Source organism: Nycticebus coucang, chromosome 13 (assembly GCF_027406575.1).
Source record: "Nycticebus coucang isolate mNycCou1 chromosome 13, mNycCou1.pri, whole genome shotgun sequence".
NCBI classification, from domain to species: Eukaryota; Metazoa; Chordata; class Mammalia; order Primates; family Lorisidae; genus Nycticebus; species Nycticebus coucang.
In genome coordinates, this window is record NC_069792.1 from 63,814,737 (window position 1) to 63,834,385 (window position 19,649).

At 49.0% G+C, this 19,649-nt stretch overlaps 1 long non-coding RNA gene across 5 annotated transcripts in view; it reads left to right on the plus strand.

The window, feature by feature from the left end:
• LOC128563818 (uncharacterized) overlaps positions 1-8,302 on the plus strand; it is a 51,526-nt gene extending 43,224 nt beyond the window's left edge. For 3 of the 5 annotated variants that reach the window (XR_008373897.1, XR_008373899.1, XR_008373898.1), the window contains 4 exons: positions 5,111-5,252; positions 5,911-6,100; positions 7,000-7,320; positions 7,582-8,302. This is a non-coding gene — a long non-coding RNA (uncharacterized LOC128563818). Of the gene's footprint in view, positions 1-5,110; positions 5,253-5,910; positions 6,101-6,999; positions 7,377-7,581 lie in introns of all 5 variants that reach the window. The other 2 variants (XR_008373895.1, XR_008373896.1) reach the window with 2 other exon arrangements.
• Positions 8,303-19,649: the final 11,347 nt, after the last annotated feature.

Sequence of the window (19,649 nt, forward strand, 5' to 3'; positions counted from 1 at the left end):
AACCAGAATGATGTTTGGCCACTTGTCTGGGCATCCTGTGGCTCAGTCAGGCTGACACAAAAAATAAACCATCATAGGCATGTAAAGTGGTTAGTACAATACTTGACAGGTAATTACCGTTAATTGCTATTATTAATAATTATTGTTATCACTTGGAGATGACGCTCATTTCCTGCCTAATCTTCCAAGTGGAGAGAGATTTAGGATTATTCAAGCCCCTTGGCTAATGGATTCTGCAAATTACCACATGAACAGTGTCACCCCAGGTCATTTCTTTTCTCTATACTCTCCCCAGTCCTCTCCCATGCAGGCCTTTTTTCCTCACTCGTGACAGCAATTTAGCCCCTTCATATACTGCCTTTTTTTTGAAACAGAGCCTTGCTCTGTTGTCCAGGCCAGAGTGCTGTGGCATCAGCCTAGCTCACAGCAACCTCAGACTCCTGGATTCAAGCAGTCCTCCTGCCTCAGCCTGCTGAGTAGCTGGGACTGGCTCATTTTTCTATTTTTAGTAGAGACAGGGTCTCATTCTTGCTCAGGCTAGACTCAAACTCCTGAGCTTAGGCAATCCACCAGCCTTTGCCTAGGGTTACAGGCGTGAGCCACTGCAACCAGTCCATATGCTGTTTCTGAAGTATTTTCCAGGGACTACGTCACTTCATACTGGCCTCTGCCCTCAGGAGAATCCCACAGCTGCTTCTCAGCCCGAGTGGCAAGGGGATCCATTTCTCTGGGCACAACAGGCATGCAGCTTGGGCCCTGGCGAATGCTTTGTGAGGCATAAATCCCAGACATATGTGGACATGCTGGACAATCACTCTTGCTGACACCTAGCACCTGTGTGGTCATTGGGCTTAAAAAGCCACCCTTATTTCCTTTAGGGGAAGGTACTGTGCTTTGGCTGGAGCTGCCTCCTTTCAGCCCATGGGCTGGGACCCCGTGTGGCCGTGGACTTGAGCTCACCAGCTCTCCTCCTGACATCTGCCCTGTAAAGGAAGACCTGGTGCTGAGGAGCCTGGGTTCCAAGAGATAACATGAAACAGAGGCCCGCTGAGGAGACCAGGAGGTGGCAGGAACAGGCAGGAGACTGTAAGGCTTCCCGCCTCTCAGGGCCACCTCTCCCCAGGTGTCTCTACCCGCTGAGCTGTGGATCCTGACAGCAGGGTGCTGACTGGACAGCTCTCCCCTGGGTTCTACAGAAATGGGTGAGAGGGATCCAGGAAAAGTCAGAGGCCACTTTCTGAGGAGGTGAACCATGACCTGTCATATGAAGGCTGAGTAGGCCCTGACTAGGTGAAGGGAAGAGTAGTAGAGGGAATGAACAGTGTGTGCAAAGGTCCTGGGACAGGAAGAACTTGCAAGAACTGAAGTAAGGCCTTGTGGCTGGCGAGAGGGAGTGAGAGTGAGTGTGGATCCCAGATGCTCACGTGGTGGGTGCATGGGCTTTTGAGCTGTGGTGGACCTCCCTTTGCTCCTAAGACAATTGGAAGCCACTGAGGGCCCTGGCAGCAGGAGATGCTATGGCCAGATTTCTATTTTCTGCTTAAAATCCTGTATTCTTTCTAATAAAAGCTTCCTCTCCTAACCTCGTCAGCACCACAGCCAACATGTGTCAGCATGTCTCTGTGCCAGGCAGGTGCTAAGTACTCTGCCTGAATTAGCTCCCTCTTCCAAAGAGCCCTGCTGTGTGTCCAGGGCCCCATTTGTCCTGGTCTTTTCTAGGTTCCCTCTTGCTTCTTTGCAAAGGAGTGAGGAGTGATTTCTAGCTCCTGAGATATTAGCATGGTGAGCCAGACTCACCCCTCATGATCTCACATCTCATATACTTAGAGCTGGGATTCTCACTGGGCCGGTGGCTTGGGCCTATAATCTCAGCTGCTCAGGAGGCTGAGGTGAGAGGATCACTTGAAGTCAGGAATTCAAGACCAGCCTGGACAATAGAGTGAGACCCCATCTCTTTAATAAAAGAGAGAGAATCAAGGATTCTTAGGACCAGAAGTACCCCAAACATTCATCTTGTTCAAACTCTGGTCTGCTACGTGAACCTACCCCTTTAAAAGCCACTACTTGGTGGTGAAGGCCAGCTGAAAAGATCCTTCCAGATTGAGAGCTTACGTTCAGGGCCACGAGAGGCTTCCTAATTCTTCACCCCCTAAGTGAACTACCCCAAATGGTTGGCCTTCCTCCCATTGTTGGGACTGAAGCTGCCTGGACAGCTGACCCCAAGTGCAATGTTGTCTAAAACAAGGGACTGAGCCAGGATGTGCAAATTCATCTATTATCAAGTCACCCCCTGCATTTGGTGAGCAGTTAACGAGGAGTAGGGAGCACAAGCTCCTCCTCCCTTGTTTCACAAAGTGCAGAAAGACCTACTTATGAGCCAGGCAGGAAGGCTAGAGGCTGGGGAATGGTGTCCCCTAATAACCACCAAGCACCTGGCACTTGATACACATAGTCCGTATCCTAATACTGATCCATTTTACAGATGGGGACACTGAGGCTCCATGGTTATCCAGTCCTGGTCACATGCCTCTCAAGTGACAGAATTGGGGTTTGAACCTGGAGTCATCCCTGTTCCAGAGCCTCTTTATGTGACAGTATCATCCCTTCCACTGGTACAGAGTGGTCTAAGCCTCTCTGGGCAGAGGAGCTGAGCAGAGGTGTTGTTTCCACTGCTTAGGTTAGCCTGCTTTTACAATCTAGCAGTGAGCCCCAACTGACTACTGAGATAGCACCGTGGGTATTGAGAAGCAGTCCCTACCCTGCTAATACCCAAATAAAAACCTATGTTAGCGACCCCCAAGTCCTATAGAGGCAGACAAGACAAACCTCGCCAGTGCCAAGTTATGGGGTATGCAGGGCCCTAAGCTGCAGGCTGTTATAAAAACGACTTATGGGGTGGTGCCTGTGGCTCAAGCGACTAAGGCGCCAGTCACATACACCAGAGTTGGTGGGTTCGAATTCGGCCCGGGCCTGCCAAACAATGACAACTACAACCAAAAAATAGCCGGGCGTTGTGGCGGGCGCCTGTAGTCCCAGCTACTCGGGAGGCTGAGGCAAGAGAATCGCCTAAGCCCAGGAGTTGGAGGTTGCTGTGAGCTGTGACGCCACAGCACTCTACCCAGGGCAATAGCTTGAGGCTCTGTCTCAAAAAAAAAAAACAAACAAAAAACAAAAACAAACAAACAAAAAAAAGAAAAGAAAACAACAAAACAACAAAAACGACTTATGTAATTTCTTGGTTTTCAGAATACATATTGAACACCCTTAACCTGAAAATCCAAAATCTATAATGCTCCGAAATTCAGATCTTTTTGAGTACTGACGTGATGATCAGAGGAAGTACTTATTGGTACTAGCGGGAGGTGAGTTAGCTGGGCCTCGGACAGCAAAACAGCAGCTGCATTTTCTTTTTTTTTTTTTTTTTGTAGAGACAGAGTCTCACTTTATGGCCCTTGGTAGAGTGCCGTGGCCTCACACAGCTCACAGCAACCTCCAACTCCTGGGCTTAAGGAGACCTCCAACTCCTGGGCTTAAGCGATTCTCTTGCCTCAGCGTCCCGAGTAGCTGAGACTACAGGCACCCGCCACAACGCCCGGCTATTTGCAGCTGCATTTTCACATCTAGATCTTGATGAAGAGCTCTGAGATCTAGATAGAAAATTGAGACTTCAATATGTAAATGGCATTTAAAGCTACATGAATGGTGTGGTGCCTGTGGCTCAGTGAGTAGGGCGCTGGCCCCATATACTGTGGGTGGCGGGTTTGAACCCGGCCCTGGACAAACTACAACAAAAAATTGCTGGGTGCACATTACTGGGCATCTACCCAGAAGGAAAGAAATCCTTTTATCATAAGGACACTTGTACTAGACTGTTTATTGCAGCTCATTTTACCGTTGCCAAAATGTGGAAACAGCCTAAATGCCCACCAACCCAGGAATGGATTAACAAGCTGTGGTATATGTATACCATGGAATACTATTCAGCCATTAAAAAAAATGGAGACTTTACATCCTTCGTATTAACCTGGATGGAAGTGGAAGACATTATTCTTAGTAAAGCATCACAAGAATGGAGAAGCATGAATCCTATGTACTCAATTTTGATATGAGGACAATTAATGACAATTATGGTTATGGGGGGTGGAACAGAAAGAGGGAAGGAGGGAGGCGGGTGGGGCCTTGGTGTGTGTCACACTTTATGGGGACAAGACATGATTGCAAGAGGGACTTTACCTAACAATTGCAATCAGTGTAACCTGGCTTATTGTACCCTCAATGAATCCCCAACAATAAAAAAAAAAAAAAAAGAAAAAAAAAAATAGCTGGGTGCTGTGGTGGGCGCCTGTAGTCCCAGCTACTCAGGAGGCTGAGGCAAGAGAATCGCCTAAGCCCAAGAGCTGGAGGTTGCTGTGAGATGTGACTCCACAGCACTCTACCAAGGGTGACAAAGTGAGACTCTGTCTCTAAAAAAAAATAAGAATAAAAAATAAAAAGCTACATAAATGGAAGAGACTCCCCTGGGAGGAAAACAGTAGCTAGAAAAAGGCAAAGGGCCCAGGAATGAGCCCTAAGAAAACCCAGTATTGAGCTGAGGCAGCAAAGAAGCAATAAAGTGGGTATGTGTGAGCAGGCAGCGGGATTAAAGGGTCTCAGAGAAAGAGAGAAAGTTCTAGATTCAGATTTGTGAGTCTCCAGCATCTAAGATGTGATAAAAACAAACAATGGCAGTGGATGGGAGTGAGAACAGTGAGCCTTAGAGACATCAACCTGTCAGGGGGTGAAGAAGACCTAGAAAGAGATGGTGAAGGATCAACTAGAGAAGTAAAAAGAAAATGAAGACAGAATAGTCTCAGGAGCTGATCAGTCAGGATATTTTGACTGCAAGTAATGGAATAACTGACTAAAATTGGTTTAACTGTTAATAACAGGAACATATATTCTCTTACAAGACCTCTAAAAGTATGCAATTGCAGGGTTGGTTCAGTGACTTAATAAAGCAGGCTTCACTCGGATTTTTTCTCTTGTTTGCAAAATGGCTGCAGCAGCTCCAAACATCACATTTTCACCTATAATGTGTTTTCTCCTTGTGTCCCTCGTTCCCCTTTATTAGGAAAGTAAATCTTTCTTGGAAGCTCTCCCAGGAAGACTTTCTCTCAGATTCCATTACCCCGTCCTACTATAAGGAGACTGGGAAAGTGACCGACATTTCATTCTCTATCCTCTCAAACTGATCCTCCCACTGACAGATGAAGGTAGGAGAAAGTCTGGCAATTGAGAGAGCCACTAACAGGGCTTGTATCTAAAGTCCTTAGAACTGAGAGGTTCCAGAGGAGGGGTGGTAAATAGTGTGGCTTAGTGACATGAACATAAATGCTATAACAATATAGGGTGTAGGGAACATTTCCTAAAGCAGTTCCAGGAGATTGGGGGAGGAACAGAAACTGAATTACAAGTGACTTGAGAGGGAAGAGGAGGAAGAGTGGAGGGGAAGGGGGAAGGTGATTGGTAGGAGGAGGGAGGGCATCTGGTGGGATCTTGCCTAATGTGCACAATGCAAGGGCATATTTCAAAATAACCAAGGTAAATTGTAAATGTCTTACCACAAAAAAAAAGTGAGGTGATGGTTATATTAATCAGTTTGATTTAAGCATTCCACATTGTATATGAAATCACCATATTGTACCCCCTAAATGTATACAGTTATAATTTAATTAAAAATTAAATAAAAAAAGAAAAAAAATACAAGTGACTTGAGGAATGAACGTAGATGAGGAAGTGGAATAGGTGTAGAGCAGTGGTTCTCCATGGTGTGAGATTTTGTCCCCCAGGGGATATTTTGGGTTGGTTGTCACAACTGGGGATTGTCAACAACTATCACAATTGTGGATGCTATCACAACTGTCATTATAGGGGAGTTCTCACAATTGTCACCAACGGCATCTATGTCCTTGGGCATGCCTCCCAGAAGAGAAAGAAGCACCTCTAGTGGGAAGAGGCCAGGAGTGCTACCAAATGTCCTGCACACAACAGCCCCACCACCAAGAATGACCTGGTGCAAGCTGTGTTTGACAAAGGCTGGTCTAGAAGATCCTTCCAACAGGTCGGTTTGGGAGGGAAGTAGTGTGGGAGAGGCAGTGTCAAGGAAGGTGGGCGAGACAGCAGGGTGTGTCTGAGGCCCAGAGCCGAGGAAAGGGCTAGTGATGCTGCTAAGTCGGGTGGTGGGTGATGTGGAACTGGAGAGTCAGGAGCCAGGGGGCTGAGTCAGTGTGGGGGGAGGGGCCTCAAACAGGAAGAAGGACACCTGCCACCCCAGGACAGGACGGAAGAGTGGGGCGGAGCAGGTGTGCGTCTGGAGAAAGACAAGGTGAGGGGACGGGGGAGGGCAGGGACACTGGGGCCACAAGTGGGAAAGGCCTGTGGGAGGCCTGGCTGAGGCTGGAGGCTGGGTGGGTGCTGGCTGCAGTTCTCATGGCCCATTTCTGAGCTTTATGAACCTAATCATTCTGCGTGTTAGTTTCTCCATCTGAGAAATGGGAGTAACACCTTCTAGGGCTGAGGTGAAGGTTAAGGAGATTAATATACTTAAACCACTCAGAACAGTGCTTGGCCTCAATAAATGCTCACAGGTGCCAGCAGATGCCAAGTTCAATGGAGCATGACTCCTGCCCTTGAGACACTCACAATTCGGTGAGGGAGTCAGGGCTGCTCTGCTGACCCCAACTACCAGCCAGGACAAGGACAGGATGAGGGCAGATCGCCCTCGCCTCTCCAGGGATTTGGGGGAGGGGGGGTTGGAGCACAGAAGGGCAGCCTGTACCCGCTCTACCCTCGGGAGTCATCTCCAGCCCCCGGGCACGAGAGCCTGTCTGAGGCCGGGCAGCAGTAGGTATTCCTCTGACTAGGCTCTTCTTCCTTGAGCTCATAAACATCTGTCTGGGTAGGGTAGGAGAGGCTTTTAGGATGCAAGGGGTTGGCTCTAACGAGGGCTCCTCTCCCCAGGGAGGCTGGCTGAGAAAGATCAAGCCTCAGCACTCAAGGCTGACCCCAGGCACCTCACAGCAGAAGGCAGAGCCCAATAAGAAAAGTCGCAGCCGTAAGTAGGGCACTGGCCTGGGCTTTGTTGTCTGCTAAAGACATCCGCTGCCCCCAGCGCTTTGTGCCTTTGGATCTGGCTGCTGCTCCATTGAGGCGGCAGCCTGTGATCTCCTCCTTTTGCTGGAGCTCAAGCAGAACAAGGACGGAGTCTCATTTGTCTGTCTGAGATGGAGACTTTCAGAGCTTGGAAAAATGAAGTGACAAAAGAAGCCAGCCAGCAATTAGGTAATGCCAGCCTGCCTGCCAGGCACCCAGCAAGGAGCCTGTCCTGGAGCTCACTGGTGAGCTGGGGGAGGGGGACACGTGAGTCCTGGGGCTGGAGAGGTAGTCAGGCACTAGGGGAACCACTGGGGTGTGTCGGGAAAGAGGGGCCCTGGGAAACAGCTGGGCACCTCACCTCTCTGAACTTCACCCCAGAAGACCAGAAAATGCCAATTTTGCCAGGAGGGGGTAAAAGGCCTTCACTCAGTCCTACTGCAATCACAGGTGGTGACACGTGGCCAGTGATACCAGTCCCTTCCTTTTCTGGTGTGGCTCCAGGAAGTGTCTCCAGGACAGCAGCTTGCACACCCAGGATCCCTAGCCATCCAGTCCCTCCTCTATCAATCCCTGAGAGCTGGGAAGCCCTCCGCAGCCCTCAGAGGTGCCGAGGGACCCTCCCACACAGCTGCCTCCTCCCCCAGCTTCCCTCTCAGATCCTCTACTGCAGATGAACAAATACATTGCTTATTCAGCTCTGAATTTTCTCCCACATTATTCCTCCTATCAAAAAATCTTTACCAAAGCTCTGGATGTCTTCTCTAAGTACCCACATCCCCTTTCTACAACCAGGCATTTGTTTTGGGGGGTTGGGTTTCTTTTCAGCCCATGAATTCTCTGGTTGTGAGTTTAAGTTCTGGCTTCACTATTTGCTGACTGTGTGGGAAAGTCACTTAACCTCTCTAAACCTTAATTATCTTGTCACACAATAAGTTATAGACATGTTTCCCCCATCTGTTGTCTCAGCACCTTCAGAATAGACCTTTAGCCAAGGAATCATAGAAAGTCTTGTTTTCCAAATAAAGAAACAGAGAAGTTACACTCCTGCTCTGGAACACACAGCGAGGGGCAGCACTAAACTCAAAATCCCCCCTCATTCTACAGGATCAGCATGGGTAAGAATCTTCTTTCGGTTTGCTTCTCAGAGCTGTTGTGAAGCTCAAAGGGCATCTTCATTTGCTTATTTAACAAACACTGGCTGAGGCCACAGTGCACCAGCCTTGGTCTCCTGAAGCAAAGGGTCCCAGCAGCTGAAAGGAGCTGGGCAGACGTGAGCCACCAGTTGGGGCACTGTCCCCTGGCAGGGAGCCTGTCCTTTGGCCCTGCTAGAGCATGGCCGGCATGTGACACAGGGCAGGAGCTGCCTTAGTCCAGCAATGAGCTGTCTTCTTCCCTCTTCCCAGGTCTCTCTTCCAACCCCCCCTTCCCCCAACACACACACACACACACACACACACACACACACACACACACACACACACACACGCACTTCATCCTCATCCTCACAACCACCCTGCCTAGGAGGTATCATTAGTCCCATTTTATACAGGAAAGGAATGTGGCTCCCTGGGAGCAGCAGAGCATAGTCTGGGCTGTGTGTTAGAATCACCTGGAAAGCTATAAAAGTCCAGGCCCAGGCTGAATCTGAGCCCATTAAGGGAGGAACTCCGAGGGCCGAGGAGGGGCCAGGTTCCAGTGTTCTTATGCAGCTGCCCAGCCAATCCCAAGTGCAGCCATGGAGGGCAGTGCTGTCTCAGGCCTGGGCACCTACAGGGACTTCTAACAAATGCAGGGGATGCTCATGGTCTAGAAGTTGAGTAGCCAATTTGAGAATTTTCTAGGCCCTTTGATTTCTCTCCCCTTCCTTTTTTTTTTTTCTTTTTTAACAGAATCTCACTTTATTGCCCTTGGTAGAGTGCCATGGTGTCACATCTCACAGCAACCTCAAACTCTTGGGCTCAAGCGACTCTTTTCCCTCAGCCTCTCAAGTACTGGGACTATAGGTGCCCACCACAGCACCTGGCTATTTTTTAGAGATGAGGTCTTGTTCTTGCTTGGGCTGATCTCGAACCTGTGAGTGATTTCTCCTTCTTAAAGAAAGTATGGTGTGGGAGAGGGATGTGCATTTGAGGTGGCCTGGAGCTCCCCTAGCCCTTTCTAGCTGGGTGATCTTGAGGAGTGCCTTACCTCTTGCAGCCTCTTTGCACAGAGGCTGGTAAGGCAGTGGGGGAGAGGGGTTTGCTGTGCTTCTCAGGCAAAGCAACTGGTACTTATCAGAGGCTGCGTAAATATTCATCACCTCCCTTCATTCTTCCCCCTTCTGCTGCTCAAGTTTGGGCCAATTTTCTGTTAATTCACATCTCCTCCAAAGGAGGAAAAACTTAGCTCTGTTCTCCCCTGTTCCTGGCAGCACTGATGGACCCTGGGAACAGGCAGGGAGAAGCTTTGCAATGCAGATGAGTCCTGGAGTCCGCAGTATGCAGCCTCCAGGACTTCTCTGAGCCCAGAGTCTGGGTGTGGAGAGTTACATGAAGGAGAGCCAGTCTGCTCTGGGCTGCAGATGTCTTCACAGCTTGCTGAGTGCTGGGGCTTCTTTAATGGGGTTAGCGGTGGGGGAGTGGTTTTTCTTCTCTGTCCACGAAGGTTAAGTTTGAGAAACAAGGACGAAAGGCCACCTGCAGGGCCAGTTGGCCAAAGGCAGCCAGAAACAACACCTCTATCGCACTAGGTATCAGTGGGGCTACAGTTAGTGTAACCACAAGGTTAAGCTTAGCGTAGTGCCTGCTATGTGGTAGAAGCTCACCCTGCCTGCCCCCAAACGGTATTCTTTGTGCTCTTCTTTCCTTTCCACCCTATCTCCTAACTCTGTGCAGGGCTTAATCCCAAGTCTGTTAGAGGTATCTTCACTGCCTCAAGAAGTTCAGTGTTTTTAAGGGTTCAAAACAGGCCTTTGAGAATTGTCTTACCGAACTTGGTTTTCCATAGCAAAATATAGACTGGGTGCTTTAAACAACAAGAACTTATTTTCTGGAGGCTATGGAGACTAGAAAGTCCAGGGCTCTCCACTTGGGAGAGTTCTCTGTTCTCACATGGCCTAAGTGGGGGGTAGGGGGTGAGGAGGAGAGAGGGAAAGATCTCTGATCTCTTCTTATAAGGGCACTAATCCCATGATGAGGGCCCCATCCTCATGATTTTATCTAACCCTAATTACCTCACAAACACCCTCACAGTGGAAATTAGGGCTTATATATATGAATTGTAGGATTGGGGGAAGGAGGGCACAATTCAGTCCACAGGAACAATCAAAAGAGAAGACTTGAAGGATACATGGTTTAGCATTTCCACCCTAACAATAACCTAGAAAGAGAAGAGACAAAAATGAGACTTTACCCCCACCCTATCACCACTACTGCTGTTGCCACAGATACACAAGCCTCACAGGCAAAGATGGTCACCTGGAAGGTTGGAGTAGGAAAGAGACAGTCTGGGGCTTGACCTCCTTGGAGAAGGATAGGGACAGAAGACCTGAGTAAAGGATGGAAGAGAAAAGGCAACGGAGAAGAGGTGAGGAGGAACAAGTAGCATGAGAAGAGTTTCTGCACAAGTGGGGCCAGTACCAGACTGCCAGCTAGACACCAGACAACTGTGGAGGCTGAGCCTGTGGGTGGGAGCTGAGCCAAGGCTTGCAAACCATCTCCTGCACCCGGGGCCACCACTGATTCCCTGGGGGAGGAGCCACATCCCTGGCTCTGAATGTATGTCTGTTGAAGGCTGCCTGTATGTCACCTGTGGATTGGATGCTTATTTGTACTGAAGGCTTTCCAAAGTCCCCCCGCCCCCCCAACTGTCCCTTATAAAGACCAATTTTCAAGGGCCAGAAGAGTTATAAGCCCCCCCAAATAAGGAGAAGGCAGACTTTGCTCCCAGAGACAGGGTATTGATGAGAAGGAAATATCCCAGCCTCAGTGCTCCAATGGGTCAGGAAAGTGGGGGGCCCCAACTCCTTTGTTCTGTGATATGTGTGATTATATAATATTAGCTGCACAGCACAGCATTAGGTACCAGGGCCTGGGACCCAGACTGCCACGTGAAAGTTCTTGCTCTGTCCTTTCCCAGCAGTGAGATCTTGGGTAAGTTTCTCGGTATCTCTGTGCTCCCATTTCTTCCTGAGAGCTAGAGATGAAAATAGTAATTCCTGCCTCATGGGGTGATAGTATGAATTAAATAAATTAATTCAAGCAAAGTATTTACACCAGTTCATGGTACACACAATCACTGCACAAAAAAATGTTAGTCATTATGGCCTGACACTGTGGCACACACACCTGTAATCTCAGCTACTTGTGAGACTGAGGTCGGAAGACTGTCTGAGCACCAGGAACTGAAGACCTGGGCACGAAGGGAGAACAGGGCTCAAAAACAAACAAACAAACAAATAACCCCAAAATGTCTGCCAGCCAATGAGTAGAGAGGACAGGGAAGAACAGGCCTGGACAGACTGAGATGGGCAACATTGCTACCTAGCCCTTCCCAGCCTCAGTTTCCTTCTTTGTCAAGTGGGGATTCTATAAAATAACAATTGAGGGTCTCTTCATATAATACCTGACACTGATCACCTACATTTTTCAGATAGGAAAACTGAGGCACACAGGTTACAAACCTGCTCAGGGTCACACAAGCTGGGAAGCTGAAAACACTGAGATTTGGACCAAGGCAATCTGCCCCAGAGACATCTGCGCCCACAGTTCCAACGAATTGTTGAAAATGTAATTTACTTTCTGTTAACTTTTTTCATTGTAGGCTGTTAACAGGATGACATTTGCCAAGCAAAGGGATAAATCTGTCTTAAACCTAATTTTCGGTGAATTTTTTCTCTGTCTCCTTTTGATAGACTAGCAGCCTTTAAACTAGCGATTACATAAAAATCCATTCAAGTTGACATCTATCTAGACATACCAGACTCTTCTGGGTCTTTACGTCTGTTAGTGATTGATAGGCTTAAGTTATAATATATCCAAATCCACACAGCCTACCCTAACAACATCCCCATAAAATCAAAAGGCATAAAAGTGTCAGCTGCACTGCTTAGGCCAGGTGGTAGTCAACACCACAAAGATACTAATGTAAAGGAAGGGTTTAGAAGCTCCTTGGGCATCGCTGTAAGGTGCCACTGGCCTGTGCTTATAAACACACACTTGGGGGCCTGGTGACCCTGGCTTGACTCCCACCTCTACCAGGGCAAACGCCTCAACTTATGCTCATATACATATAGTTAACACATACACGTTCACAGGATTTTCTACAAAATCAGGGACTCTCGAAGTGGTGTGTACCAGCCATCTGCTTAAAAAACACCCAAAGGCACTAATTAAATGCAGACTTCAAGGCTCTACCCATTTCTACTGAATCTCATCCTGTACCCCACACCACAGGCAGGTGTCGGGGCAAGGAGCATCAGAGGAAGCTTCCTGGCCCACGCTGCTACCGGTCTGTCGTGGAGCTCTGCCTCGAGCCTCTGGATGGGTGTTTTAAAGTCGTGATCCCCTTGCGGGTGGCATCCTCGGGGGCAGCTCACCAGCTGGCTGTCTGCCTGAGTGCGGAGGGAGGGGCGGGAGAGATGGTGACCATGCTGGACTCACACCGGGTGAAGATGGCCCGCCTCCCCGCCTCCCTAAAGGGCCGTGTAGGACAGCCGCCTTTCCCTGGCTTTGTCCCTTTCACCGCATGGACGCGCCAGCTTCAGGAAAGGGCCGCATCCTCTCGGGTGGGGCCACGCGGCCACGCGCGCGGCTCTCAGCTGTGACTCAGCGCACAGGCCGGGACGGCGCGGCGCAGGGAACGGAACAAAGCGGCGCTGGAACGCGCCCTCCCCGCGCCCGGCACCTGCAGGGCCCGCGCGGGCTGCGGCGGGGCAGGCCGGGGCAGGCTGGGGCAGGCTGGGCCGGGCGCCCCCGCCGCCCGCGCGGTGAGTCAGCCCCCGCCGGCGTCCCGCCCGCGTTACTCTCTGCGCCTGCGCCAGGCGGGCCACGCCCCGCGTGCTCCGCTGGGTTCTTCCAGCCCGCAGAGACCCTGCAGTAACTCGGCAGCCAGGGGTCCTGAGGGCGGTCTCCCTTGTGCCCTGTCCTTCCGCAGTGGTGTCTGTCCAATTCAGACCGCTGCTGCCATGTCACTATGTATCCCGGCCTCCCTGAAGCCGGTCACATCCTCCTGCGCTGCCTGGGGACGCTCCCCGTCAAGTCGCGGGTGGCTACCACCCCCTCGCTGCCCTCAGCTATCCCCTTTCTCCTGTCAGAGGTTGCTGCCCACTCGAGTCACCTGGGCAGCTGTAAAAGTATCCCGATGTCCCCGCTGCACTCAGACCTGCACCCAGACCCGCTGAGTGGGATCCAGACACCTGCATTTTCTAAAGATCCCCAGGGGGCGAACCACCGACCCAGACCTGGACTTGCCAAACTTCTATGGGTTTTGAAATCCCCTGAGCTCTTGTTAAAACGCAGGTTCCTGTTTAGCAGGTCTGGGAGGGGCCTGAGAGTCTGCATTTTAACGAGCTCCCCGCTGATGCTAAAGCTGCTGGTCTGGGCGTTACATTGGAGCTGCAAGACACTCAAGGTTCCTCGTCCTTGACTACCTCTGGTTTGAAGTACAGAAGGCAGGGGCTGGGAGCAGACAGGCTCTGAATCCCACCTTTGCCACTTCCTGGCTTGGGAAATTAGATGCAGTTCTTTGTGTATAAAATGGCGATGGGATGAGAGGAGTGCTCACTGCAGGTCAGCTGTTTGGGGGTAGCTTTGGCTCCCCAGTGGTCCTCTTGGTTGAGTCGATCAGGGAATGACAGGAACAAAGGAAGGAACCTTCCAGGACCCTCCTCTCTGCTCTACTCTCTCATAGGAAAGCTGAGCTGAAGCCATAACACTCTGCTGTCTCCTCCGGAAATGTAAGGGAAGGGGGGACTGGGATGTGGGAGCTGAAGGGATGTGGGGGTGCAGGAGCCCTGAGGAGGATGGTGGAACCCAGGGAGGGCTGAGTTCCTGGGAGAACAGATTTTCTGGAGGCAGCCACTGAGGGTTGCAGGAAGGGTGACAAGAGTAGACGTTGACAGCCACAGAAGGCTAGAGAGCAGGGGCTACTGTTCAGGATCCCAGGAGACAGATACAAGGAAGGGGGATGGAACCAGGAGAGGGGACTCTGTGTGGGGAGTCTCATATTCCCCTCAGAAATGGTGTAGCAGAGAGTGAAGTGTGCAGGCTTTCTGGGGAGGCTGCCTGGGGTTGAATCCCACCCCTGTCCATTGCTAGTTGTATTACTTTGGGCGTGGTGACTTAAGGTTTCTAAGCCCCAGTTTTTTCATCTGTAAAATGGAGTTATTATCAACTCTAACTCGTGGGGTCATTGTGCAGGCTAAAAAAGGCATTCCTCTAAAGCCCTCAAGTAAATGGCTGATGCACAGTTAGCTTTCCATGGGTGCTGACTATTCTTTTATTATTCCCATTGGACAGATGAGCCACCTGAGACTGGGAGGGCTTAAGTGACACCAAGGCCTGTGCTTTCTTCTCTGTCATGCAGGTTGAAAGTGCCTTTGGGGATCCCATTCTGTTTAAACACCCTTTTTAACCTTATTATGCATAGGGCTTGACATAGGGCTGGCCTTGCATACTGGCAGTGGACTCCACTCCTGGTCTGGCTCTCCCAGTGCTCCAGCCAGAATATATCTTATTTAGTGCCAGTCAAGGGGTTGGAAGTCAGAGGCTGGTTTAAAGCTGGCCACCTCCCTTAGGGCTGGTGGTGGGGCCTCAGGCCGTGAGATTGTGTTGTGTTAATGAGATGTACAAATGCTCTGTTAGGATCTGCCCAAATGCAAGACACATTTAAGATTTTTCTCTTCTCAGTGCACAGAAGATTGCAAGATTTCACTTTCTTTTAAATCACAGGGTTGCAATATGGCTCTGAAGCATAGCTCAGCAGCAGGATTTTTAAAAAATAAGCCTTCCACATGGAGCCCATGGACATCAGCTCTGCATTGTTCTGTAATCATGGCTTTTCCTTTCCCTCTCCCTGTGGACAGTCAGTTTTTTGGAAGCAAGGACAGTGTTCTACTTCATCCTGCATTCTTATCACCAAGCAAAATCCCTGACACCTAATCTAGTCCGTGCTTACTAAGTGCTCGTCGTCATTGCAAGAATAACGGAGAGCTGGGGAACCTGGGCAGGTGCCTCCCTTCTCTGGACCTCAGTCTTTTCATGCATAAAATGGGGGTTGTACTTACTTTGGTCTCTCAGGCTGCCTCAGACTCTGACAGCCCCTACAGTTGAATTATTCTTCATCTGGGTGTAATCTACTTTATTTGCCCACCCCAGCTGTATATTCCTACATCTGACCTTGAATTTGTGTTTGCTCCTTACTCAGGTGAGGGGATGAGCTTTGTAAAATAATTGTAGATGTTATGCTGGTTGAAGCTTGAAATTCCTTTATTTTCTCACTGGATTGCTCATGACTGGGCCGTTAGTCTGTTTTTCATTAGAAGCACATTAGTCTGATCATATTAGGCCGATGAAGCTAAATTTCTTTTCCCCACTCACCTTGGCAGCCTCTGCAACATCTTTAAGCACACTGCCTTTGTGCGCTCAGCAGAGTGACTACCCCCTTTTCCTTGCCTGGGGTTCTCCTCTTTTTTTTGAGACAATCTCACTTTGTCACCTTTGGTAAAGTGCCACGGCTTGATAGCTCACAGCAACCTCAAGCTTGCCTCAGCCTCCCCAGTAGCTGGTACTACAGGCACCTGCCACAGTGCTTAGTTATTGGATATATATATTTTTTTTTTGGTTGCAGTTCAGCCGGGGCCGGGCCTGAACCTGCCACCCTCGGCATATGGGGCTGGCGCCCTACCGACTGAGCCACAAGTGCCACCCTGTTATTGGATATTTTTTAGAGACGGGGGTCTTGCTCTTGCTCAGGCTGGTCTCTAACTCCTGAGCTCAAGCAATCCACCATTTCAGCCTCCCAGAGTGCTAGGATTATAGGTGTGAGCCCCTGCACTCCGGCCTGAGGTTCTCCTCTTGATCGAGGGAAGGTATCCCCTTCTGCTGGACTCAACAGGTCATAGGCCCACGAGACTATCACCACCCAGAGAAAATACCTCCCACATTTACTCATTAGGTTGAAAGAGTCAGAACACAGCAACATTTCTAAAGGCAATCTTTTCCCTTTCAGGAAAGCTGCCATGACAGTGGGATTTTCTGAAATATTAGCCTAACTTTTGGATATCTGCCACTAACACATCATTATGTGTTATAGATTGCCTGGAGAGATGCCCACAAACAGGCCATCCCTGGGTACATATGCTCTTCCCCTCCCCTTGAATCTAGGCTGCCTTGTAACCAGCTTTGCCTAATACAATAAGACAGAAGGGTCACTGTTCCAGTACTAGGCCAAGGGCTGGGGCTCAGGGGCTTGACAGCTTTCACTTTTGCTCTCTTGCCACTCTGAGCCACCGTATAAAGTCCTGCTGGGCAGAGAGCCAGCAGCTAACCCATGGCTCCAAGTATGTGAGAGAGACCTGGTCAGACCAGCCTGGCCAACACCACGTGGAGTCACCCTGAGACAGCACTGCTGAGCTCGGCCCAAAGTCCTGGCCCACAGAAATTGGGAGCACTAAAAATGTTTTTGTGGTTTAAGCCACCAAATTTAAGGGTGGTTTGGGGCACAGCAATAAGTAATGGAAACACTATGCTCTAATTTCTTCATTTGTGAAATGCTGGGTCTACCTTCCATGTTTGAGGTCAGGCCAGTGCCTCCATAACTCATGTCCAGCTCTCCTTCCACAAATGAGCCTTTCAACATCTGGCCCCCAAACAAGAATTTGAAATTAGGGAAAATGCCCCTAACCATCAGAGGCTACCACTGATCCAACTGGAATTCATCAGGAATACGGAAGAATATACTAAGCATGGACTTCAGAGGGGGACTCTCTGGCATTGAGTTCCAGTTCTGTCGTTTCTTGGCCATCAGATCTTGAACGAGTTTCTAAGTCTCCATCTCCTCATCTGTAAAATGGGGTAATAATAGGGCTTACTTATAGGATTAATGTGCAGTTACATAAGACGATGACACTGCTTAGCATGATGCCTGCATGTTGAAGGTTTTCAACAATAAGTAAATTCTATTTGTATATTAAATATATATATTTTATAAATAATAAAATAAATTATATTCTCTTTGTTGGCCTCTATATTAATTTTTGCTTTTACATTTGTCTAGAGGTAAAAATTAATCAAAAAACAATAACCCAGCCCTGCTAGCCAATAAGAAAATGAAATCACACATGACCAGAGTATTCATAACATTGATGTATATCATCTCTGTAGGTTCAGAGAAAATTCAAAAGATTCTTCAGTGTAAGACCAAAAAAAAGGGGGAGAGGGATGCATGGAAAAGGCAAAGGGAAGAATCTGGATAATGATTTGCTTTTGTTTCTTTTTCTTTTTGAGACAAGAGTTTCAAGCTATCGCTCTGGGTAGAGTGCTATGGCATCATAGCTCACAGCAACCTCCGACTCTTGGGCTCGAGCGATCCTCTTGCCTCAGTTTTTTTTTTGTTTATAGTAGAGACAGGAAGAGGGGAGAAGGAAGGGAGTCCCACTTTTTGCTCAGGCTGATCTTGAACCTGTGAGTTCAAGCTATCTACCTGCCTTGGCCTCCCAGAGTGCTAGGATTACAGGCGTGAGCCACTGTGCAGGCCTGCTTTTGTTTCTGAAAGGATAATCCTCCTTGAATTTATGATTAGAGGAAGGTCAGATAAAAAAGATTAAAAAGTTAATTTGTGGTTTTGTCAAAATGAAGCACAAGAAAGCAACACTTCGGTTAGCACATTTTTTGAGAAAAACAATAGTGGAACTAGAGAAATGAAAATCTAACCTTCTACCATCTGCCACAGAAGATTCTGTAGCTCTCTACAAGAATCCCATTAGCATGAAGATGGGGCACCCACACCCCCAACACATACACTCACAGAACTTCGCCCTGCTCTGGCAGTGACATGGCTAGCTGGGAACTTGGTCCTCTCTCCCAATTCCCTCATTTCTATACAGAAATTCCATAGTCAGACAAAAGCTGTCGGTTTCAGCAAGGAGAGAGTTATTTGTCAGAAAGTATCTGCTCCAGGCACGGAGAAGAGTGAGGAGAGACTGGCCTAGAGCAGACCAGAATAACACTTCAAACCCACATTTGCTTCTCATCGTGGGCCTCCTGCGTTTCCTCTCTCCTGGCCTAATCAAGGGCTGTGTTTTTCTGGAACCTTTAAAACCTGGGCCTCCCAGATCTGAAGTGCAGGGAAAAATGTACCCTCCCCTCTTCCAACTCCTCAAATCACCTTCCCACTTGGCTCGCCAAGGGAAAGCAAGACAATACAAGACTGTTCTCAAATGCTTTCACCTACTCAGGGGCTATGAAAAGAATTTAGAGCTTTGAGATGAAAATGTCACAGGAGAAAATGAGGTGAAGGCCAGGAGAGGATTCCTAAAGCAGTTTTAAGGAATTCTGAATTCTTTTCTCCATTTCTCTAATTCTTTTTTTTCTGGAGGAGTGTGTGTGAGCACATAGACACAGTGCATACATATATACACGGACACACACACACATACCTGTATACGCACGTGAATGTGAATGAAGCAAATGCCAGCCAGTGGTTTACTCTCTCTAGGAAGACTGAACTTTATGAGCTAGAAATCCACGAAACCTCTCTGGCACTCTTGATTCAACTAGAATTGGAGCCAGAAGTGTAGGAACCTGAGCCCAAAGGATAGGTTGATCTCTTCCACTGTGATTTTAATTCACAGTCCCTGACTTGTTTGTCTTGATTTCCCTGTCTAGACACATTCTAGCTCCTCAAGCAAAATATTGCCCATTTGATGTCCCCTTGGCTCCAAACACTCTGTCCCCATGAGCTGGAGGCTTTTCTTTTAGAGCATGCTCTGAGGACTTTAGAAGCCACCTGTGCAGATAGGTAGGTCTATCTACGGAGAGGGTGATGAAGTCAACATAAACCTGGTGGTCGGGCATTTCAGTGCCATGAGCCCTCGGACTGGAACTTGTAACCTACTGGGTTTACCATTCATGACCCTAAGTGACAACATTGAATTTCCTTCAGGAGAGTCTTAGCTACGGCTGGGAAAATCAGCAGGAGTGAGACCTAACATGGTCGGTTAGTCAGACCTCTAAGGCTGTGAGGGACCCCAATGCCAACTTGCCTAAGCGGATAGCAGGCAGCATATCCACTCCCACCCTGCTGAGTGGGCCCAGACGGCTGTGAGCTGGGCTCAGATGAAGCCCCCGAGCTCTCCATCTCTGTGCTTTTATCTCCCTCCATTGGCTTTGTTCTCTCACTATGACAGGTGGGCAAAGGAGGGGAGGATGCAGACACTTCCATGCCCATGTCACAGCTTAGCAACCCCTGAGAAAACAAAGCATGTTCTCTCAGTATCTGTAGAACCTAGGACATTTGGGGTTGGTGCAGCTTGGATC